Here is a 22,523-nt window from a genome sequence, read left to right on the forward strand (position 1 = left end):
TTTAATGCAGTTTCTAAAATCAGAAAGAATTGAATTCAATGTTTTTTGTTCATTTTGCTTGTTTGTCGGATTTTGGGATGAACTCTTTGGCTCTGCTTTTCTTCTCCTCATTGGATTTTTCATGTTCAAAGTTGCAGAAGCCAGATTACAAGCTCATTTTGGTTCAACTTCAGCAACTGTGCATTGCATTGCCATGTAATGTGATGCAATGCTATCTTTCTAGCTCTCCCTTTCTACTTCCTTTTGGATAAACAGACATATTAGGCAAGCATTTTGGAGCTTTCACCTAAATAACTACAGGTGGTGAGATAAGCTGCACAATATAATTGACCTTTCAGTATATTGTTGCACACACACCATCTATTTAGCAAATGCCCTTGTTATCAACAGCAGCCTTTTAAACTCACCCGAGCTAACAGGTATGTGCGCTGGTTACACTGCTGCGCTTAAAATTTCTTTTTTGGTTTGCTACAATGCCTTTTCTGAAACGTTGTCTCCTTCTGCTGGAACACTGACTTCTTTCATTTAATGCCTGCAGACTATAAAAGAGAACCCAACCCAAAAAGTTTGGTTGATTAGTCTGTGGCATTCTGTTAAACTGTTGCTTATGGCGGTCTCTGTGAGCTTCTCAGCGACATTCAGCCAGCCAGGTATCCTGCCTGCAGTAGATGGAATGTGGCAATGGAACGCTGGCTGCGCGTGTCATAATAGGCTCTGAGCCTTTATATACCTGTGCACAGCAGCAGCCACCTTCAGTCTGCTGCTGGACAGCCAGCAGCAGCAGCAGCAGGAGAGGTATGTAATCAGGAGCCCTCCTGCTAAGGGTAGACAGCTGCTCGTTCCACCCCACCCCCCGCCTTAATTGGTTCTCCTCCCTTCCAACGGTGTTGAGGCGGGTGGGAACAGCAGGGGGTGAAGGTGCTGTGTTTAAAGAGGTGGAGTTATGCAGATCTAAAACGCGTGGATTGCAGCAGCAGCAAGCCGAAAAGTGCAGGCATGTAAGGGATCTAGAGGTTGACAACATGTCTTCTTAACGGGAGTCCAGGAGCTCATCTCCACAAATGGACTTTTTAGGATCCTTGGGTGGCTCCGTAGTTTGAAACCAATTCTGGTTATCGCTTCTCGGCCTTTTGGCTAAGATCAAGTGTAGTATCTGTTCTTATCAGTTTAATATCTGATACGTCCCCTATCTGGGGACCATATATTAAATGGATTTTTAGAACAGGGAGATGGAAAAAGAGCTTGCTCTGTCCACTCCACGCATTGACCTGGTATTGCAGTATCTCCAGGACCGGTGCACCCCTTCTTTAATGCAGTTTCTAAAATCAGAAAGAATTGAATTCAATGTTTTTTGTTCATTTTGCTTGTTTGTCGGATTTTGGGATGGACTCTTTGGCTCTGCTTTTCTTCTCCTCATTGGATTTTTCATGTTCAAAGTTGCAGAAGCCAGATTACAAGCTCATTTTGGTTCAACTTCAGCAACTGTGCATTGCATTGCCATGTAATGTGATGCAATGCTATCTTTCTAGCTCTCCCTTTCTACTTCCTTTTGGATAAACAGACATATTAGGCAAGCATTTTGGAGCTTTCACCTAAATAACTACAGGTGGTGAGATAAGCTGCACAATATAATTGACCTTTCAGTATATTGTTGCACACACACCATCTATTTAGCAAATGCCCTTGTTATCAACAGCAGCCTTTTAAACTCACCCGAGCTAACAGGTATGTGCGCTGGTTACACTGCTGCGCTTAAAATTTCTTTTTTGGTTTGCTACAATGCCTTTTCTGAAACGTTGTCTCCTTCTGCTGGAACACTGACTTCTTTCATTTAATGCCTGCAGACTATAAAAGAGAACCCAACCCAAAAAGTTTGGTTGATTAGTCTGTGGCATTCTGTTAAACTGTTGCTTATGGCGGTCTCTGTGAGCTTCTCAGCGACATTCAGCCAGCCAGGTATCCTGCCTGCAGTAGATGGAATGTGGCAATGGAACGCTGGCTGCGCGTGTCATAATAGGCTCTGAGCCTTTATATACCTGTGCACAGCAGCAGCCACCTTCAGTCTGCTGCTGGACAGCCAGCAGCAGCAGCAGCAGGAGAGGTATGTAATCAGGAGCCCTCCTGCTAAGGGTAGACAGCTGCTCGTTCCACCCCACCCCCCGCCTTAATTGGTTCTCCTCCCTTCCAACGGTGTTGAGGCGGGTGGGAACAGCAGGGGGTGAAGGTGCTGTGTTTAAAGAGGTGGAGTTATGCAGATCTAAAACGCGTGGATTGCAGCAGCAGCAAGCCGAAAAGTGCAGGCATGTAAGGGATCTAGAGGTTGACAACATGTCTTCTTAACGGGAGTCCAGGAGCTCATCTCCACAAATGGACTTTTTAGGATCCTTGGGTGGCTCCGTAGTTTGAAACCAATTCTGGTTATCGCTTCTCGGCCTTTTGGCTAAGATCAAGTGTAGTATCTGTTCTTATCAGTTTAATATCTGATACGTCCCCTATCTGGGGACCATATATTAAATGGATTTTTAGAACAGGGAGATGGAAAAAGAGCTTGCTCTGTCCACTCCACGCATTGACCTGGTATTGCAGTATCTCCAGGACCGGTGCACCCCTTCTTTAATGCAGTTTCTAAAATCAGAAAGAATTGAATTCAATGTTTTTTGTTCATTTTGCTTGTTTGTCGGATTTTGGGATGGACTCTTTGGCTCTGCTTTTCTTCTCCTCATTGGATTTTTCATGTTCAAAGTTGCAGAAGCCAGATTACAAGCTCATTTTGGTTCAACTTCAGCAACTGTGCATTGCATTGACATGTAATGTGATGCAATGCTATCTTTCTAGCTCTCCCTTTCTACTTCCTTTTGGATAAACAGACATATTAGGCAAGCATTTTGGAGCTTTCACCTAAATAACTACAGGTGGTGAGATAAGCTGCACAATATAATTGACCTTTCAGTATATTGTTGCACACACACCATCTATTTAGCAAATGCCCTTGTTATCAACAGCAGCCTTTTAAACTCACCCGAGCTAACAGGTATGTGCGCTGGTTACACTGCTGCGCTTAAAATTTCTTTTTTGGTTTGCTACAATGCCTTTTCTGAAACGTTGTCTCCTTCTGCTGGAACACTGACTTCTTTCATTTAATGCCTGCAGACTATAAAAGAGAACCCAACCCAAAAAGTTTGGTTGATTAGTCTGTGGCATTCTGTTAAACTGTTGCTTATGGCGGTCTCTGTGAGCTTCTCAGCGACATTCAGCCAGCCAGGTATCCTGCCTGCAGTAGATGGAATGTGGCAATGGAACGCTGGCTGCGCGTGTCATAATAGGCTCTGAGCCTTTATATACCTGTGCACAGCAGCAGCCACCTTCAGTCTGCTGCTGGACAGCCAGCAGCAGCAGCAGCAGGAGAGGTATGTAATCAGGAGCCCTCCTGCTAAGGGTAGACAGCTGCTCGTTCCACCCCACCCCCCGCCTTAATTGGTTCTCCTCCCTTCCAACGGTGTTGAGGCGGGTGGGAACAGCAGGGGGTGAAGGTGCTGTGTTTAAAGAGGTGGAGTTATGCAGATCTAAAACGCGTGGATTGCAGCAGCAGCAAGCCGAAAAGTGCAGGCATGTAAGGGATCTAGAGGTTGACAACATGTCTTCTTAACGGGAGTCCAGGAGCTCATCTCCACAAATGGACTTTTTAGGATCCTTGGGTGGCTCCGTAGTTTGAAACCAATTCTGGTTATCGCTTCTCGGCCTTTTGGCTAAGATCAAGTGTAGTATCTGTTCTTATCAGTTTAATATCTGATACGTCCCCTATCTGGGGACCATATATTAAATGGATTTTTAGAACAGGGAGATGGAAAAAGAGCTTGCTCTGTCCACTCCACGCATTGACCTGGTATTGCAGTATCTCCAGGACCGGTGCACCCCTTCTTTAATGCAGTTTCTAAAATCAGAAAGAATTGAATTCAATGTTTTTTGTTCATTTTGCTTGTTTGTCGGATTTTGGGATGGACTCTTTGGCTCTGCTTTTCTTCTCCTCATTGGATTTTTCATGTTCAAAGTTGCAGAAGCCAGATTACAAGCTCATTTTGGTTCAACTTCAGCAACTGTGCATTGCATTGCCATGTAATGTGATGCAATGCTATCTTTCTAGCTCTCCCTTTCTACTTCCTTTTGGATAAACAGACATATTAGGCAAGCATTTTGGAGCTTTCACCTAAATAACTACAGGTGGTGAGATAAGCTGCACAATATAATTGACCTTTCAGTATATTGTTGCACACACACCATCTATTTAGCAAATGCCCTTGTTATCAACAGCAGCCTTTTAAACTCACCCGAGCTAACAGGTATGTGCGCTGGTTACACTGCTGCGCTTAAAATTTCTTTTTTGGTTTGCTACAATGCCTTTTCTGAAACGTTGTCTCCTTCTGCTGGAACACTGACTTCTTTCATTTAATGCCTGCAGACTATAAAAGAGAACCCAACCCAAAAAGTTTGGTTGATTAGTCTGTGGCATTCTGTTAAACTGTTGCTTATGGCGGTCTCTGTGAGCTTCTCAGCGACATTCAGCCAGCCAGGTATCCTGCCTGCAGTAGATGGAATGTGGCAATGGAACGCTGGCTGCGCGTGTCATAATAGGCTCTGAGCCTTTATATACCTGTGCACAGCAGCAGCCACCTTCAGTCTGCTGCTGGACAGCCAGCAGCAGCAGCAGCAGGAGAGGTATGTAATCAGGAGCCCTCCTGCTAAGGGTAGACAGCTGCTCGTTCCACCCCACCCCCCGCCTTAATTGGTTCTCCTCCCTTCCAACGGTGTTGAGGCGGGTGGGAACAGCAGGGGGTGAAGGTGCTGTGTTTAAAGAGGTGGAGTTATGCAGATCTAAAACGCGTGGATTGCAGCAGCAGCAAGCCGAAAAGTGCAGGCATGTAAGGGATCTAGAGGTTGACAACATGTCTTCTTAACGGGAGTCCAGGAGCTCATCTCCACAAATGGACTTTTTAGGATCCTTGGGTGGCTCCGTAGTTTGAAACCAATTCTGGTTATCGCTTCTCGGCCTTTTGGCTAAGATCAAGTGTAGTATCTGTTCTTATCAGTTTAATATCTGATACGTCCCCTATCTGGGGACCATATATTAAATGGATTTTTAGAACAGGGAGATGGAAAAAGAGCTTGCTCTGTCCACTCCACGCATTGACCTGGTATTGCAGTATCTCCAGGACCGGTGCACCCCTTCTTTAATGCAGTTTCTAAAATCAGAAAGAATTGAATTCAATGTTTTTTGTTCATTTTGCTTGTTTGTCGGATTTTGGGATGGACTCTTTGGCTCTGCTTTTCTTCTCCTCATTGGATTTTTCATGTTCAAAGTTGCAGAAGCCAGATTACAAGCTCATTTTGGTTCAACTTCAGCAACTGTGCATTGCATTGCCATGTAATGTGATGCAATGCTATCTTTCTAGCTCTCCCTTTCTACTTCCTTTTGGATAAACAGACATATTAGGCAAGCATTTTGGAGCTTTCACCTAAATAACTACAGGTGGTGAGATAAGCTGCACAATATAATTGACCTTTCAGTATATTGTTGCACACACACCATCTATTTAGCAAATGCCCTTGTTATCAACAGCAGCCTTTTAAACTCACCCGAGCTAACAGGTATGTGCGCTGGTTACACTGCTGCGCTTAAAATTTCTTTTTTGGTTTGCTACAATGCCTTTTCTGAAACGTTGTCTCCTTCTGCTGGAACACTGACTTCTTTCATTTAATGCCTGCAGACTATAAAAGAGAACCCAACCCAAAAAGTTTGGTTGATTAGTCTGTGGCATTCTGTTAAACTGTTGCTTATGGCGGTCTCTGTGAGCTTCTCAGCGACATTCAGCCAGCCAGGTATCCTGCCTGCAGTAGATGGAATGTGGCAATGGAACGCTGGCTGCGCGTGTCATAATAGGCTCTGAGCCTTTATATACCTGTGCACAGCAGCAGCCACCTTCAGTCTGCTGCTGGACAGCCAGCAGCAGCAGCAGCAGGAGAGGTATGTAATCAGGAGCCCTCCTGCTAAGGGTAGACAGCTGCTCGTTCCACCCCACCCCCCGCCTTAATTGGTTCTCCTCCCTTCCAACGGTGTTGAGGCGGGTGGGAACAGCAGGGGGTGAAGGTGCTGTGTTTAAAGAGGTGGAGTTATGCAGATCTAAAACGCGTGGATTGCAGCAGCAGCAAGCCGAAAAGTGCAGGCATGTAAGGGATCTAGAGGTTGACAACATGTCTTCTTAACGGGAGTCCAGGAGCTCATCTCCACAAATGGACTTTTTAGGATCCTTGGGTGGCTCCGTAGTTTGAAACCAATTCTGGTTATCGCTTCTCGGCCTTTTGGCTAAGATCAAGTGTAGTATCTGTTCTTATCAGTTTAATATCTGATACGTCCCCTATCTGGGGACCATATATTAAATGGATTTTTAGAACAGGGAGATGGAAAAAGAGCTTGCTCTGTCCACTCCACGCATTGACCTGGTATTGCAGTATCTCCAGGACCGGTGCACCCCTTCTTTAATGCAGTTTCTAAAATCAGAAAGAATTGAATTCAATGTTTTTTGTTCATTTTGCTTGTTTGTCGGATTTTGGGATGGACTCTTTGGCTCTGCTTTTCTTCTCCTCATTGGATTTTTCATGTTCAAAGTTGCAGAAGCCAGATTGCAAGCTCATTTTGGTTCAACTTCAGCAACTGTGCATTGCATTGCCATGTAATGTGATGCAATGCTATCTTTCTAGCTCTCCCTTTCTACTTCCTTTTGGATAAACAGACATATTAGGCAAGCATTTTGGAGCTTTCACCTAAATAACTACAGGTGGTGAGATAAGCTGCACAATATAATTGACCTTTCAGTATATTGTTGCACACACACCATCTATTTAGCAAATGCCCTTGTTATCAACAGCAGCCTTTTAAACTCACCCGAGCTAACAGGTATGTGCGCTGGTTACACTGCTGCGCTTAAAATTTCTTTTTTGGTTTGCTACAATGCCTTTTCTGAAACGTTGTCTCCTTCTGCTGGAACACTGACTTCTTTCATTTAATGCCTGCAGACTATAAAAGAGAACCCAACCCAAAAAGTTTGGTTGATTAGTCTGTGGCATTCTGTTAAACTGTTGCTTATGGCGGTCTCTGTGAGCTTCTCAGCGACATTCAGCCAGCCAGGTATCCTGCCTGCAGTAGATGGAATGTGGCAATGGAACGCTGGCTGCGCGTGTCATAATAGGCTCTGAGCCTTTATATACCTGTGCACAGCAGCAGCCACCTTCAGTCTGCTGCTGGACAGCCAGCAGCAGCAGCAGGAGAGGTATGTAATCAGGAGCCCTCCTGCTAAGGGTAGACAGCTGCTCGTTCCACCCCACCCCCCGCCTTAATTGGTTCTCCTCCCTTCCAACGGTGTTGAGGCGGGTGGGAACAGCAGGGGGTGAAGGTGCTGTGTTTAAAGAGGTGGAGTTATGCAGATCTAAAACGCGTGGATTGCAGCAGCAGCAAGCCGAAAAGTGCAGGCATGTAAGGGATCTAGAGGTTGACAACATGTCTTCTTAACGGGAGTCCAGGAGCTCATCTCCACAAATGGACTTTTTAGGATCCTTGGGTGGCTCCGTAGTTTGAAACCAATTCTGGTTATCGCTTCTCGGCCTTTTGGCTAAGATCAAGTGTAGTATCTGTTCTTATCAGTTTAATATCTGATACGTCCCCTATCTGGGGACCATATATTAAATGGATTTTTAGAACAGGGAGATGGAAAAAGAGCTTGCTCTGTCCACTCCACGCATTGACCTGGTATTGCAGTATCTCCAGGACCGGTGCACCCCTTCTTTAATGCAGTTTCTAAAATCAGAAAGAATTGAATTCAATGTTTTTTGTTCATTTTGCTTGTTTGTCGGATTTTGGGATGGACTCTTTGGCTCTGCTTTTCTTCTCCTCATTGGATTTTTCATGTTCAAAGTTGCAGAAGCCAGATTACAAGCTCATTTTGGTTCAACTTCAGCAACTGTGCATTGCATTGCCATGTAATGTGATGCAATGCTATCTTTCTAGCTCTCCCTTTCTACTTCCTTTTGGATAAACAGACATATTAGGCAAGCATTTTGGAGCTTTCACCTAAATAACTACAGGTGGTGAGATAAGCTGCACAATATAATTGACCTTTCAGTATATTGTTGCACACACACCATCTATTTAGCAAATGCCCTTGTTATCAACAGCAGCCTTTTAAACTCACCCGAGCTAACAGGTATGTGCGCTGGTTACACTGCTGCGCTTAAAATTTCTTTTTTGGTTTGCTACAATGCCTTTTCTGAAACGTTGTCTCCTTCTGCTGGAACACTGACTTCTTTCATTTAATGCCTGCAGACTATAAAAGAGAACCCAACCCAAAAAGTTTGGTTGATTAGTCTGTGGCATTCTGTTAAACTGTTGCTTATGGCGGTCTCTGTGAGCTTCTCAGCGACATTCAGCCAGCCAGGTATCCTGCCTGCAGTAGATGGAATGTGGCAATGGAACGCTGGCTGCGCGTGTCATAATAGGCTCTGAGCCTTTATATACCTGTGCACAGCAGCAGCCACCTTCAGTCTGCTGCTGGACAGCCAGCAGCAGCAGCAGCAGGAGAGGTATGTAATCAGGAGCCCTCCTGCTAAGGGTAGACAGCTGCTCGTTCCACCCCACCCCCCGCCTTAATTGGTTCTCCTCCCTTCCAACGGTGTTGAGGCGGGTGGGAACAGCAGGGGGTGAAGGTGCTGTGTTTAAAGAGGTGGAGTTATGCAGATCTAAAACGCGTGGATTGCAGCAGCAGCAAGCCGAAAAGTGCAGGCATGTAAGGGATCTAGAGGTTGACAACATGTCTTCTTAACGGGAGTCCAGGAGCTCATCTCCACAAATGGACTTTTTAGGATCCTTGGGTGGCTCCGTAGTTTGAAACCAATTCTGGTTATCGCTTCTCGGCCTTTTGGCTAAGATCAAGTGTAGTATCTGTTCTTATCAGTTTAATATCTGATACGTCCCCTATCTGGGGACCATATATTAAATGGATTTTTAGAACAGGGAGATGGAAAAAGAGCTTGCTCTGTCCACTCCACGCATTGACCTGGTATTGCAGTATCTCCAGGACCGGTGCACCCCTTCTTTAATGCAGTTTCTAAAATCAGAAAGAATTGAATTCAATGTTTTTTGTTCATTTTGCTTGTTTGTCGGATTTTGGGATGAACTCTTTGGCTCTGCTTTTCTTCTCCTCATTGGATTTTTCATGTTCAAAGTTGCAGAAGCCAGATTACAAGCTCATTTTGGTTCAACTTCAGCAACTGTGCATTGCATTGCCATGTAATGTGATGCAATGCTATCTTTCTAGCTCTCCCTTTCTACTTCCTTTTGGATAAACAGACATATTAGGCAAGCATTTTGGAGCTTTCACCTAAATAACTACAGGTGGTGAGATAAGCTGCACAATATAATTGACCTTTCAGTATATTGTTGCACACACACCATCTATTTAGCAAATGCCCTTGTTATCAACAGCAGCCTTTTAAACTCACCCGAGCTAACAGGTATGTGCGCTGGTTACACTGCTGCGCTTAAAATTTCTTTTTTGGTTTGCTACAATGCCTTTTCTGAAACGTTGTCTCCTTCTGCTGGAACACTGACTTCTTTCATTTAATGCCTGCAGACTATAAAAGAGAACCCAACCCAAAAAGTTTGGTTGATTAGTCTGTGGCATTCTGTTAAACTGTTGCTTATGGCGGTCTCTGTGAGCTTCTCAGCGACATTCAGCCAGCCAGGTATCCTGCCTGCAGTAGATGGAATGTGGCAATGGAACGCTGGCTGCGCGTGTCATAATAGGCTCTGAGCCTTTATATACCTGTGCACAGCAGCAGCCACCTTCAGTCTGCTGCTGGACAGCCAGCAGCAGCAGCAGCAGGAGAGGTATGTAATCAGGAGCCCTCCTGCTAAGGGTAGACAGCTGCTCGTTCCACCCCACCCCCCGCCTTAATTGGTTCTCCTCCCTTCCAACGGTGTTGAGGCGGGTGGGAACAGCAGGGGGTGAAGGTGCTGTGTTTAAAGAGGTGGAGTTATGCAGATCTAAAACGCGTGGATTGCAGCAGCAGCAAGCCGAAAAGTGCAGGCATGTAAGGGATCTAGAGGTTGACAACATGTCTTCTTAACGGGAGTCCAGGAGCTCATCTCCACAAATGGACTTTTTAGGATCCTTGGGTGGCTCCGTAGTTTGAAACCAATTCTGGTTATCGCTTCTCGGCCTTTTGGCTAAGATCAAGTGTAGTATCTGTTCTTATCAGTTTAATATCTGATACGTCCCCTATCTGGGGACCATATATTAAATGGATTTTTAGAACAGGGAGATGGAAAAAGAGCTTGCTCTGTCCACTCCACGCATTGACCTGGTATTGCAGTATCTCCAGGACCGGTGCACCCCTTCTTTAATGCAGTTTCTAAAATCAGAAAGAATTGAATTCAATGTTTTTTGTTCATTTTGCTTGTTTGTCGGATTTTGGGATGGACTCTTTGGCTCTGCTTTTCTTCTCCTCATTGGATTTTTCATGTTCAAAGTTGCAGAAGCCAGATTACAAGCTCATTTTGGTTCAACTTCAGCAACTGTGCATTGCATTGCCATGTAATGTGATGCAATGCTATCTTTCTAGCTCTCCCTTTCTACTTCCTTTTGGATAAACAGACATATTAGGCAAGCATTTTGGAGCTTTCACCTAAATAACTACAGGTGGTGAGATAAGCTGCACAATATAATTGACCTTTCAGTATATTGTTGCACACACACCATCTATTTAGCAAATGCCCTTGTTATCAACAGCAGCCTTTTAAACTCACCCGAGCTAACAGGTATGTGCGCTGGTTACACTGCTGCGCTTAAAATTTCTTTTTTGGTTTGCTACAATGCCTTTTCTGAAACGTTGTCTCCTTCTGCTGGAACACTGACTTCTTTCATTTAATGCCTGCAGACTATAAAAGAGAACCCAACCCAAAAAGTTTGGTTGATTAGTCTGTGGCATTCTGTTAAACTGTTGCTTATGGCGGTCTCTGTGAGCTTCTCAGCGACATTCAGCCAGCCAGGTATCCTGCCTGCAGTAGATGGAATGTGGCAATGGAACGCTGGCTGCGCGTGTCATAATAGGCTCTGAGCCTTTATATACCTGTGCACAGCAGCAGCCACCTTCAGTCTGCTGCTGGACAGCCAGCAGCAGCAGCAGCAGGAGAGGTATGTAATCAGGAGCCCTCCTGCTAAGGGTAGACAGCTGCTCGTTCCACCCCACCCCCCGCCTTAATTGGTTCTCCTCCCTTCCAACGGTGTTGAGGCGGGTGGGAACAGCAGGGGGTGAAGGTGCTGTGTTTAAAGAGGTGGAGTTATGCAGATCTAAAACGCGTGGATTGCAGCAGCAGCAAGCCGAAAAGTGCAGGCATGTAAGGGATCTAGAGGTTGACAACATGTCTTCTTAACGGGAGTCCAGGAGCTCATCTCCACAAATGGACTTTTTAGGATCCTTGGGTGGCTCCGTAGTTTGAAACCAATTCTGGTTATCGCTTCTCGGCCTTTTGGCTAAGATCAAGTGTAGTATCTGTTCTTATCAGTTTAATATCTGATACGTCCCCTATCTGGGGACCATATATTAAATGGATTTTTAGAACAGGGAGATGGAAAAAGAGCTTGCTCTGTCCACTCCACGCATTGACCTGGTATTGCAGTATCTCCAGGACCGGTGCACCCCTTCTTTAATGCAGTTTCTAAAATCAGAAAGAATTGAATTCAATGTTTTTTGTTCATTTTGCTTGTTTGTCGGATTTTGGGATGGACTCTTTGGCTCTGCTTTTCTTCTCCTCATTGGATTTTTCATGTTCAAAGTTGCAGAAGCCAGATTACAAGCTCATTTTGGTTCAACTTCAGCAACTGTGCATTGCATTGCCATGTAATGTGATGCAATGCTATCTTTCTAGCTCTCCCTTTCTACTTCCTTTTGGATAAACAGACATATTAGGCAAGCATTTTGGAGCTTTCACCTAAATAACTACAGGTGGTGAGATAAGCTGCACAATATAATTGACCTTTCAGTATATTGTTGCACACACACCATCTATTTAGCAAATGCCCTTGTTATCAACAGCAGCCTTTTAAACTCACCCGAGCTAACAGGTATGTGCGCTGGTTACACTGCTGCGCTTAAAATTTCTTTTTTGGTTTGCTACAATGCCTTTTCTGAAACGTTGTCTCCTTCTGCTGGAACACTGACTTCTTTCATTTAATGCCTGCAGACTATAAAAGAGAACCCAACCCAAAAAGTTTGGTTGATTAGTCTGTGGCATTCTGTTAAACTGTTGCTTATGGCGGTCTCTGTGAGCTTCTCAGCGACATTCAGCCAGCCAGGTATCCTGCCTGCAGTAGATGGAATGTGGCAATGGAACGCTGGCTGCGCGTGTCATAATAGGCTCTGAGCCTTTATATACCTGTGCACAGCAGCAGCCACCTTCAGTCTGCTGCTGGACAGCCAGCAGCAGCAGCAGCAGCAGGAGAGGTATGTAATCAGGAGCCCTCCTGCTAAGGGTAGACAGCTGCTCGTTCCACCCCACCCCCCGCCTTAATTGGTTCTCCTCCCTTCCAACGGTGTTGAGGCGGGTGGGAAAAGCAGGGGGTGAAGGTGCTGTGTTTAAAGAGGTGGAGTTATGCAGATCTAAAACGCGTGGATTGCAGCAGCAGCAAGCCGAAAAGTGCAGGCATGTAAGGGATCTAGAGGTTGACAACATGTCTTCTTAACGGGAGTCCAGGAGCTCATCTCCACAAATGGACTTTTTAGGATCCTTGGGTGGCTCCGTAGTTTGAAACCAATTCTGGTTATCGCTTCTCGGCCTTTTGGCTAAGATCAAGTGTAGTATCTGTTCTTATCAGTTTAATATCTGATACGTCCCCTATCTGGGGACCATATATTAAATGGATTTTTAGAACAGGGAGATGGAAAAAGAGCTTGCTCTGTCCACTCCACGCATTGACCTGGTATTGCAGTATCTCCAGGACCGGTGCACCCCTTCTTTAATGCAGTTTCTAAAATCAGAAAGAATTGAATTCATTGTTTTTTGTTCATTTTGCTTGTTTGTCGGATTTTGGGATGGACTCTTTGGCTCTGCTTTTCTTCTCCTCATTGGATTTTTCATGTTCAAAGTTGCAGAAGCCAGATTACAAGCTCATTTTGGTTCAACTTCAGCAACTGTGCATTGCATTGCCATGTAATGTGATGCAATGCTATCTTTCTAGCTCTCCCTTTCTACTTCCTTTTGGATAAACAGACATATTAGGCAAGCATTTTGGAGCTTTCACCTAAATAACTACAGGTGGTGAGATAAGCTGCACAATATAATTGACCTTTCAGTATATTGTTGCACACACACCATCTATTTAGCAAATGCCCTTGTTATCAACAGCAGCCTTTTAAACTCACCCGAGCTAACAGGTATGTGCGCTGGTTACACTGCTGCGCTTAAAATTTCTTTTTTGGTTTGCTACAATGCCTTTTCTGAAACGTTGTCTCCTTCTGCTGGAACACTGACTTCTTTCATTTAATGCCTGCAGACTATAAAAGAGAACCCAACCCAAAAAGTTTGGTTGATTAGTCTGTGGCATTCTGTTAAACTGTTGCTTATGGCGGTCTCTGTGAGCTTCTCAGCGACATTCAGCCAGCCAGGTATCCTGCCTGCAGTAGATGGAATGTGGCAATGGAACGCTGGCTGCGCGTGTCATAATAGGCTCTGAGCCTTTATATACCTGTGCACAGCAGCAGCCACCTTCAGTCTGCTGCTGGACAGCCAGCAGCAGCAGCAGCAGCAGGAGAGGTATGTAATCAGGAGCCCTCCTGCTAAGGGTAGACAGCTGCTCGTTCCACCCCACCCCCCGCCTTAATTGGTTCTCCTCCCTTCCAACGGTGTTGAGGCGGGTGGGAACAGCAGGGGGTGAAGGTGCTGTGTTTAAAGAGGTGGAGTTATGCAGATCTAAAATGCGTGGATTGCAGCAGCAGCAAGCCGAAAAGTGCAGGCATGTAAGGGATCTAGAGGTTGACAACATGTCTTCTTAACGGGAGTCCAGGAGCTCATCTCCACAAATGGACTTTTTAGGATCCTTGGGTGGCTCCGTAGTTTGAAACCAATTCTGGTTATCGCTTCTCGGCCTTTTGGCTAAGATCAAGTGTAGTATCTGTTCTTATCAGTTTAATATCTGATACGTCCCCTATCTGGGGACCATATATTAAATGGATTTTTAGAACAGGGAGATGGAAAAAGAGCTTGCTCTGTCCACTCCACGCATTGACCTGGTATTGCAGTATCTCCAGGACCGGTGCACCCCTTCTTTAATGCAGTTTCTAAAATCAGAAAGAATTGAATTCAATGTTTTTTGTTCATTTTGCTTGTTTGTCGGATTTTGGGATGGACTCTTTGGCTCTGCTTTTCTTCTCCTCATTGGATTTTTCATGTTCAAAGTTGCAGAAGCCAGATTACAAGCTCATTTTGGTTCAACTTCAGCAACTGTGCATTGCATTGCCATGTAATGTGTAACATACCTGGCGGCGTCCTTGCATGGTGGTCTATCTCCCACTGTGCAAGAGAGCGCACTTGATCTCCTGTCCAGAATGTCTCTCTGGCTTCCCTCCATGCTGTCTGTTTGTGTCTGTCTCTGCTGCTTAAGGGCGGCGCCCGATCACTTCCTGCTTTTTGTACCTGCTGTGGGTCACACCCCTTGTGCGTCCTCAGCCTATTGCTGTCTGACACTTGGTATATAGCTCAGCAGCTCCCTTCTATCCCTGCCTGTGCATAAGTGTTTCTCTCAGTGTGTGCTTGCACTCTGAAGGTGCCAGGTCCTGTCTTTGTTTCCCTGTCCGCCTTTCCTGGAGGCTGTATTTCCAGGCCTGTCTGAACTAAGTCCTGTATGTCTCCTGCCTTGCGGTGTCAGCTCCCGTGTCTGAACTGTGTCCTGTATGTCTCCTGCTTTGCGGTATTAGTTCCCGTGTCTGAACTAAGTCCTGTATGTCTCCTGCCTTGCGGTGTCAGCTCCCGTGTCTGAACTGTGTCCTGTATGTCTCCTGCTTTACGGTATTAGTTCCCGTGTCTGAACTAAGTCCTGTATGTCTCCTGCTTTACGGTATTAGTTCCCGTTTCTGAACTAAGTCCTGTATGTCTCCTGCTTTACGGTATTAGTTCCCGTGTCTGAACTAAGTCCTGTATGTCTCCTGCTTTACGGTATTAGTTCCCGTGTCTGAACTAAGTCCTGTATGTCTCCTGCTTTACGGTATTAGTTCCCGTGTCTGAACTAAGTCCTGTATTTCTCCTGCCTTGCGGTGTCAGCTCCCGTGTCTGAACTGTGTCCTGTATGTCTCCTGCTTTACGGTATTAGTTCCCGAGTCTGAACTGAGTCCTTTCTGTGTTCTCTAGTCTGTCCTGTCTGTACACGCTCCTTGCCTGTTCGTTCCGCCTCTCTGGGGGCCGTATTCCCAGACCCGCTCCTGTATTCTGCTGCAGTGTCGGTCTCCTCCGTACACTCAGTTCCAGTCTGAACTCTCTCCTATCCTCTACCTGTTTTGCCTCTTTGCCCGTTCCCTTCCTTTTTCTGCAGAGTCTGAACTCGTACCTAACTCCTGCCTGTTGTCTCTGTACTCCCGTTTGTGAGTTTGTGGTCCACTCGCTACTTCACTGTAAGCACCCTGTGGGTGTCTGGCTCTGCCTTTTCCTTCCTGTCTGTTCAGTGTGAACAGAGCCCTGTCCTCCCTGCTCAGTCTTCTGCACTCTAGTTGTGCTTGCCTGTACCCCTCTGCCTGTATTGTTCCTGAATCCCGGTGTGTACTGGGTCCTATCCCGCCTGTGTTCCTACTTGCTAGTGCCTCCCTGTCTGCACTCTATCCGTGCTTACCTTTACCCGCCTGCCTGCCCGCCTGCCTGCCCGCCTGCCTGCATACCCGCCTGCCTGCATATCCGCCGGCCTGCATCCCAGTCTGTGTGCCAGTCTACCAGTCTGTTCCTGTATTCCCCTGTGTGGGTCAACAGCCGTGTCCGGGGTCTGTCCTGGAGTAGCACCTGGTCCCTCTGCTCGGTTCCTCCTTGGTGCTCTGGCGTCGTATGCCGTCGTGCGACCCTGGTCGGATCGGGCAGATACTTAGTTACGTCCCTCCAGGCATACACTCTCCGGCACGGTCCAGTGGAATCACTACCAATCACACGCACACGCCGCTTAGCCCGGGCGTGTGCATAACAGCATGCACAGGCCATGGTTCCCGTTGAGCCCCACGGCCTTCGCTCTCTGAGAAGTTTTCCAGCGAATACATGCATTAAAATAAATAAATATTTTTTTTTTCCCTTAGCTGAGTTCCAGGCGAATTACGCACCGTCCAGATGGATCTATCAGCTCTCGTTCCTGCGGATCCGCCACGTTACTATGGAGATCCAAAACAGTGTCGTGCATTTGTGGAGCAATGCATGCTACACTTTAAGGCCTACCCTCTTTATTTTCCTTCCGATTGGGCTAAAGTGGCCTTTATTATGTCTTACCTGGCGGGGGATGCCTTGGAATGGATCAACCCCCTATATGAGACACAGGATCCGATCCTCCGGGACCTAATGGCCTTCCTGGTGGCCTTTCTAATGGTCTTCGATGATCCTAACCCGGAGGCTCCTGCTGAAGCTTCACTTCCCAGTATCCCGGAGCAGCCCCAATGGGTAATGTGTGTGGGTAGCGCAATAGTTCTCCAGCCCAATGAGACTACTGCCCACCCAGAATCCTCACAGGGTGACTACGCTTTCCGGAATACTTCTCCCAACCTCAAGAGGCAGTCCAGACGTGCTAGACTTAGAGGCAAGCAGTCACGCCTGGGTCTGTCCTCCCTGAGACCTCCTGAACCCTTCGGGGTGCTACCTGGTAACGAAAGGACAGAGACTCTCCTATACTCTGTACCTGATACCTCGCTCGCTTCGTCCAGTGAGTCCAACTTAGTGTACTCCGAAGCAGAGGTTACTCCCGAGTCTCTACACCCCTCCGACCAGGCGGAGGACCTCCAGTTGTGTTCAGAACCCTTCGGGGTGCCACCTGGTGGTGAATGGACAGAGACTTTCCTATATCCTGGATCTGATACCTCACTCGCTTCGTCCAGTGAGTCCAACCTAGTGTACTCCGAAGCAGAGGTTACTCCCGAGTCTCTACACCCCTCCGACCAGGCGGAGGACCTCCAGTTGTGTTTAGAACCCTTCGGGGTGCCACCTGGTGGTGAATGGACAGAGACTTTCCTATTTCCGGTACCCGATACCTCGCCTGCTTCCTCCAGTGAGTCCAACCTAGTGTACTCCGAAGCAGAGGTTACTCCCGAGTCTCTACACCCCTCCGACCAGGCGGAGGACCTCCAGTTGTGTTTAGAACCCTTCGGGGTGCCACCTGGTGGTGAATGGACAGAGACTTTCCTATTTCCTGTACCTGATACCTCGCCTGCTTCCTCCAGTGAGTCCAACCTAGTGTACTCCGAAGCAGAGGTTACTCCCGAGTCTCTATACCCCTCCGACCAGGCGGAGGACCTCCAGTTGTGTTTAGAACCCTTCGGGGTGCCACCTGGTGGTGAATGGACAGAGACTTTCCTATTTCCTGCACCTGATACCTCGCCTGCTTCCTCCAGTGAGTCCGACCTAGTGAACTCTGAAGCAGATGTTTTCTCTGAGCCTCAGTACTCTTCTGACCCGGCGAAGGACCTCCAGTTGTTTCCTGAATCCTCCGGGGTACCACCAGATAACAAAGAGACAGTGACTTTTCCTCATTATGTACCTGATAACCCGTCTATTTCTTCCTGTGAGCTTGACAAGATGTACCTCGAAGCAGAGATTACCCTCAAGTCTCTGTCCCCCTCCAACCCAGTGAACGACTGGTCCTCGAATTCCCTGCGGAAGATTCTGGCAGGCCTGAAGAAGAGGGGGCGTAAGGGGGGAGGTACTGTAACATACCTGGCGGCGTCCTTGCATGGTGGTCTATCTCCCACTGTGCAAGAGAGCGCACTTGATCTCCTGTCCAGAATGTCTCTCTGGCTTCCCTCCATGCTGTCTGTTTGTGTCTGTCTCTGCTGCTTAAGGGCGGCGCCCGATCACTTCCTGCTTTTTGTACCTGCTGTGGGTCACACCCCTTGTGCGTCCTCAGCCTATTGCTGTCTGACACTTGGTATATAGCTCAGCAGCTCCCTTCTATCCCTGCCTGTGCATAAGTGTTTCTTTCAGTGTGTGCTTGCACTCTGAAGGTGCCAGGTCCTGTCTTTGTTTCCCTGTCCGCCTTTCCTGGAGGCTGTATTTCCAGGCCTGTCTGAACTAAGTCCTGTATGTCTCCTGCCTTGCGGTGTCAGCTCCCGTGTCTGAACTGTGTCCTGTATGTCTCCTGCTTTGCGGTATTAGTTCCCGTGTCTGAACTAAGTCCTGTATGTCTCCTGCCTTGCGGTGTCAGCTCCCGTGTCTGAACTGTGTCCTGTAGGTCTCCTGCTTTACGGTATTAGTTCCCGTGTCTGAACTAAGTCCTGTATGTCTCCTGCTTTACGGTATTAGTTCCCGTTTCTGAACTAAGTCCTGTATGTCTCCTGCTTTACGGTATTAGTTCCCGTGTCTGAACTAAGTCCTGTATGTCTCCTGCTTTACGGTATTAGTTCCCGTGTCTGAACTAAGTCCTGTATGTCTCCTGCTTTACGGTATTAGTTCCCGTGTCTGAACTAAGTCCTGTATTTCTCCTGCCTTGCGGTGTCAGCTCCCGTGTCTGAACTGTGTCCTGTATGTCTCCTGCTTTACGGTATTAGTTCCCGAGTCTGAACTGAGTCCTTTCTGTGTTCTCTAGTCTGTCCTGTCTGTACACGCTCCTTGCCTGTTCGTTCCGCCTCTCTGGGGGCCGTATTCCCAGACCCGCTCCTGTATTCTGCTGCAGTGTCGGTCTCCTCCGTACACTCAGTTCCAGTCTGAACTCTCTCCTATCCTCTACCTGTTTTGCCTCTTTGCCCGTTCCCTTCCTTTTTCTGCAGAGTCTGAACTCGTACCTAACTCCTGCCTGTTGTCTCTGTACTCCCGTTTGTGAGTTTGTGGTCCACTCGCTACTTCACTGTAAGTACCCTGTGGGTGTCTGGCTCTGCCTTTTCCTTCCTGTCTGTTCAGTGTGAACAGAGCCCTGTCCTCCCTGCTCAGTCTTCTGCACTCTAGTTGTGCTTGCCTGTACCCCTCTGCCTGTATTGTTCCTGAATCCCGGTGTGTACTGGGTCCTATCCCGCCTGTGTTCCTACTTGCTAGTGCCTCCCTGTCTGCACTCTATCCGTGCTTACCTTTACCCGCCTGCCTGCCCGCCTGCCTGCATACCCGCCTGCCTGCATACCCGCCTGCCTGCATATCCGCCGGCCTGCATCCCAGTCTGTGTGCCAGTCTACCAGTCTGTTCCTGTATTCCCCTGTGTGGGTCAACAGCCGTGTCCGGGGTCTGTCCTGGAGTAGCACCTGGTCCCTCTGCTCGGTTCCTCCTTGGTGCTCTGGCGTCGTATGCCGTCGTGCGACCCTGGTCGGATCGGGCAGATACTTAGTTACGCCCCTCCAGGCATACACTCTCCGGCACGGTCCAGTGGAATCACTACCAATCACACGCACACGCCGCTTAGCCCGGGCGTGTGCATAACATAATGTGATGCAATGCTATCTTTCTAGCTCTCCCTTTCTACTTCCTTTTGGATAAACAGACATATTAGGCAAGCATTTTGGAGCTTTCACCTAAATAACTACAGGTGGTGAGATAAGCTGCACAATATAATTGACCTTTCAGTATATTGTTGCACACACACCATCTATTTAGCAAATGCCCTTGTTATCAACAGCAGCCTTTTAAACTCACCCGAGCTAACAGGTATGTGCGCTGGTTACACTGCTGCGCTTAAAATTTCTTTTTTGGTTTGCTACAATGCCTTTTCTGAAACGTTGTCTCCTTCTGCTGGAACACTGACTTCTTTCATTTAATGCCTGCAGACTATAAAAGAGAACCCAACCCAAAAAGTTTGGTTGATTAGTCTGTGGCATTCTGTTAAACTGTTGCTTATGGCGGTCTCTGTGAGCTTCTCAGCGACATTCAGCCAGCCAGGTATCCTGCCTGCAGTAGATGGAATGTGGCAATGGAACGCTGGCTGCGCGTGTCATAATAGGCTCTGAGCCTTTATATACCTGTGCACAGCAGCAGCCACCTTCAGTCTGCTGCTGGACAGCCAGCAGCAGCAGCAGCAGGAGAGGTATGTAATCAGGAGCCCTCCTGCTAAGGGTAGACAGCTGCTCGTTCCACCCCACCCCCCGCCTTAATTGGTTCTCCTCCCTTCCAACGGTGTTGAGGCGGGTGGGAACAGCAGGGGGTGAAGGTGCTGTGTTTAAAGAGGTGGAGTTATGCAGATCTAAAACGCGTGGATTGCAGCAGCAGCAAGCCGAAAAGTGCAGGCATGTAAGGGATCTAGAGGTTGACAACATGTCTTCTTAACGGGAGTCCAGGAGCTCATCTCCACAAATGGACTTTTTAGGATCCTTGGGTGGCTCCGTAGTTTGAAACCAATTCTGGTTATCGCTTCTCGGCCTTTTGGCTAAGATCAAGTGTAGTATCTGTTCTTATCAGTTTAATATCTGATACGTCCCCTATCTGGGGACCATATATTAAATGGATTTTTAGAACAGGGAGATGGAAAAAGAGCTTGCTCTGTCCACTCCACGCATTGACCTGGTATTGCAGTATCTCCAGGACCGGTGCACCCCTTCTTTAATGCAGTTTCTAAAATCAGAAAGAATTGAATTCAATGTTTTTTGTTCATTTTGCTTGTTTGTCGGATTTTGGGATGGACTCTTTGGCTCTGCTTTTCTTCTCCTCATTGGATTTTTCATGTTCAAAGTTGCAGAAGCCAGATTACAAGCTCATTTTGGTTCAACTTCAGCAACTGTGCATTGCATTGCCATGTAATGTGATGCAATGCTATCTTTCTAGCTCTCCCTTTCTACTTCCTTTTGGATAAACAGACATATTAGGCAAGCATTTTGGAGCTTTCACCTAAATAACTACAGGTGGTGAGATAAGCTGCACAATATAATTGACCTTTCAGTATATTGTTGCACACACACCATCTATTTAGCAAATGCCCTTGTTATCAACAGCAGCCTTTTAAACTCACCCGAGCTAACAGGTATGTGCGCTGGTTACACTGCTGCGCTTAAAATTTCTTTTTTGGTTTGCTACAATGCCTTTTCTGAAACGTTGTCTCCTTCTGCTGGAACACTGACTTCTTTCATTTAATGCCTGCAGACTATAAAAGAGAACCCAACCCAAAAAGTTTGGTTGATTAGTCTGTGGCATTCTGTTAAACTGTTGCTTATGGCGGTCTCTGTGAGCTTCTCAGCGACATTCAGCCAGCCAGGTATCCTGCCTGCAGTAGATGGAATGTGGCAATGGAACGCTGGCTGCGCGTGTCATAATAGGCTCTGAGCCTTTATATACCTGTGCACAGCAGCAGCCACCTTCAGTCTGCTGCTGGACAGCCAGCAGCAGCAGCAGCAGCAGGAGAGGTATGTAATCAGGAGCCCTCCTGCTAAGGGTAGACAGCTGCTCGTTCCACCCCACCCCCCGCCTTAATTGGTTCTCCTCCCTTCCAACGGTGTTGAGGCGGGTGGGAACAGCAGGGGGTGAAGGTGCTGTGTTTAAAGAGGTGGAGTTATGCAGATCTAAAACGCGTGGATTGCAGCAGCAGCAAGCCGAAAAGTGCAGGCATGTAAGGGATCTAGAGGTTGACAACATGTCTTCTTAACGGGAGTCCAGGAGCTCATCTCCACAAATGGACTTTTTAGGATCCTTGGGTGGCTCCGTAGTTTGAAACCAATTCTGGTTATCGCTTCTCGGCCTTTTGGCTAAGATCAAGTGTAGTATCTGTTCTTATCAGTTTAATATCTGATACGTCCCCTATCTGGGGACCATATATTAAATGGATTTTTAGAACAGGGAGATGGAAAAAGAGCTTGCTCTGTCCACTCCACGCATTGACCTGGTATTGCAGTATCTCCAGGACCGGTGCACCCCTTCTTTAATGCAGTTTCTAAAATCAGAAAGAATTGAATTCAATGTTTTTTGTTCATTTTGCTTGTTTGTCGGATTTTGGGATGGACTCTTTGGCTCTGCTTTTCTTCTCCTCATTGGATTTTTCATGTTCAAAGTTGCAGAAGCCAGATTACAAGCTCATTTTGGTTCAACTTCAGCAACTGTGCATTGCATTGCCATGTAATGTGATGCAATGCTATCTTTCTAGCTCTCCCTTTCTACTTCCTTTTGGATAAACAGACATATTAGGCAAGCATTTTGGAGCTTTCACCTAAATAACTACAGGTGGTGAGATAAGCTGCACAATATAATTGACCTTTCAGTATATTGTTGCACACACACCATCTATTTAGCAAATGCCCTTGTTATCAACAGCAGCCTTTTAAACTCACCCGAGCTAACAGGTATG

The 22,523-nt window shown here is 46.9% G+C and overlaps 13 non-coding genes across 13 annotated transcripts; all 13 read left to right on the forward strand.

Annotated features, from left to right (window-relative positions):
* Positions 1–1,114: 1,114 nt before the first annotated feature.
* Positions 1,115–1,305, forward strand: LOC141239519 (U2 spliceosomal RNA). The gene has a single exon (XR_012304894.1). It is a non-coding gene; the product is annotated as a U2 spliceosomal RNA (small nuclear RNA).
* A 1,115-nt stretch (positions 1,306–2,420) lies between these two features.
* Positions 2,421–2,611, forward strand: LOC141239532 (U2 spliceosomal RNA). Its single transcript, XR_012304896.1, has one exon. It is a non-coding gene; the product is annotated as a U2 spliceosomal RNA (small nuclear RNA).
* A 1,115-nt stretch (positions 2,612–3,726) lies between these two features.
* Positions 3,727–3,917, forward strand: LOC141239540 (U2 spliceosomal RNA). Its single transcript, XR_012304898.1, has one exon. It is a non-coding gene; the product is annotated as a U2 spliceosomal RNA (small nuclear RNA).
* A 1,115-nt stretch (positions 3,918–5,032) lies between these two features.
* Positions 5,033–5,223, forward strand: LOC141239541 (U2 spliceosomal RNA). Its single transcript, XR_012304899.1, has one exon. It is a non-coding gene; the product is annotated as a U2 spliceosomal RNA (small nuclear RNA).
* A 1,115-nt stretch (positions 5,224–6,338) lies between these two features.
* Positions 6,339–6,529, forward strand: LOC141239542 (U2 spliceosomal RNA). The gene has a single exon (XR_012304900.1). It is a non-coding gene; the product is annotated as a U2 spliceosomal RNA (small nuclear RNA).
* Positions 6,530–7,641: 1,112 nt separating this feature from the next.
* LOC141239543 (U2 spliceosomal RNA) lies at positions 7,642–7,832 on the forward strand. Its single transcript, XR_012304901.1, has one exon. It is a non-coding gene; the product is annotated as a U2 spliceosomal RNA (small nuclear RNA).
* Positions 7,833–8,947: 1,115 nt separating this feature from the next.
* Positions 8,948–9,138, forward strand: LOC141239544 (U2 spliceosomal RNA). The gene has a single exon (XR_012304902.1). It is a non-coding gene; the product is annotated as a U2 spliceosomal RNA (small nuclear RNA).
* A 1,115-nt stretch (positions 9,139–10,253) lies between these two features.
* Positions 10,254–10,444, forward strand: LOC141239078 (U2 spliceosomal RNA). Its single transcript, XR_012304488.1, has one exon. It is a non-coding gene; the product is annotated as a U2 spliceosomal RNA (small nuclear RNA).
* A 1,115-nt stretch (positions 10,445–11,559) lies between these two features.
* LOC141239079 (U2 spliceosomal RNA) lies at positions 11,560–11,750 on the forward strand. Its single transcript, XR_012304489.1, has one exon. It is a non-coding gene; the product is annotated as a U2 spliceosomal RNA (small nuclear RNA).
* Positions 11,751–12,868: 1,118 nt separating this feature from the next.
* LOC141239080 (U2 spliceosomal RNA) lies at positions 12,869–13,059 on the forward strand. Its single transcript, XR_012304490.1, has one exon. It is a non-coding gene; the product is annotated as a U2 spliceosomal RNA (small nuclear RNA).
* Positions 13,060–14,177: 1,118 nt separating this feature from the next.
* LOC141239081 (U2 spliceosomal RNA) lies at positions 14,178–14,368 on the forward strand. The gene has a single exon (XR_012304491.1). It is a non-coding gene; the product is annotated as a U2 spliceosomal RNA (small nuclear RNA).
* A 6,230-nt stretch (positions 14,369–20,598) lies between these two features.
* On the forward strand, positions 20,599–20,789 carry LOC141239082 (U2 spliceosomal RNA). The gene has a single exon (XR_012304492.1). It is a non-coding gene; the product is annotated as a U2 spliceosomal RNA (small nuclear RNA).
* Positions 20,790–21,907: 1,118 nt separating this feature from the next.
* On the forward strand, positions 21,908–22,098 carry LOC141239084 (U2 spliceosomal RNA). The gene has a single exon (XR_012304494.1). It is a non-coding gene; the product is annotated as a U2 spliceosomal RNA (small nuclear RNA).
* The last annotated feature ends 425 nt before the right edge of the window (positions 22,099–22,523 follow it).

This window comes from Phyllobates terribilis, unplaced genomic scaffold (assembly GCF_046119375.1).
Source record: "Phyllobates terribilis strain yellow unplaced genomic scaffold, ASM4611937v1 Scaffold_769__1_contigs__length_694716, whole genome shotgun sequence".
Classification (NCBI taxonomy): domain Eukaryota; kingdom Metazoa; phylum Chordata; class Amphibia; order Anura; family Dendrobatidae; genus Phyllobates; species Phyllobates terribilis.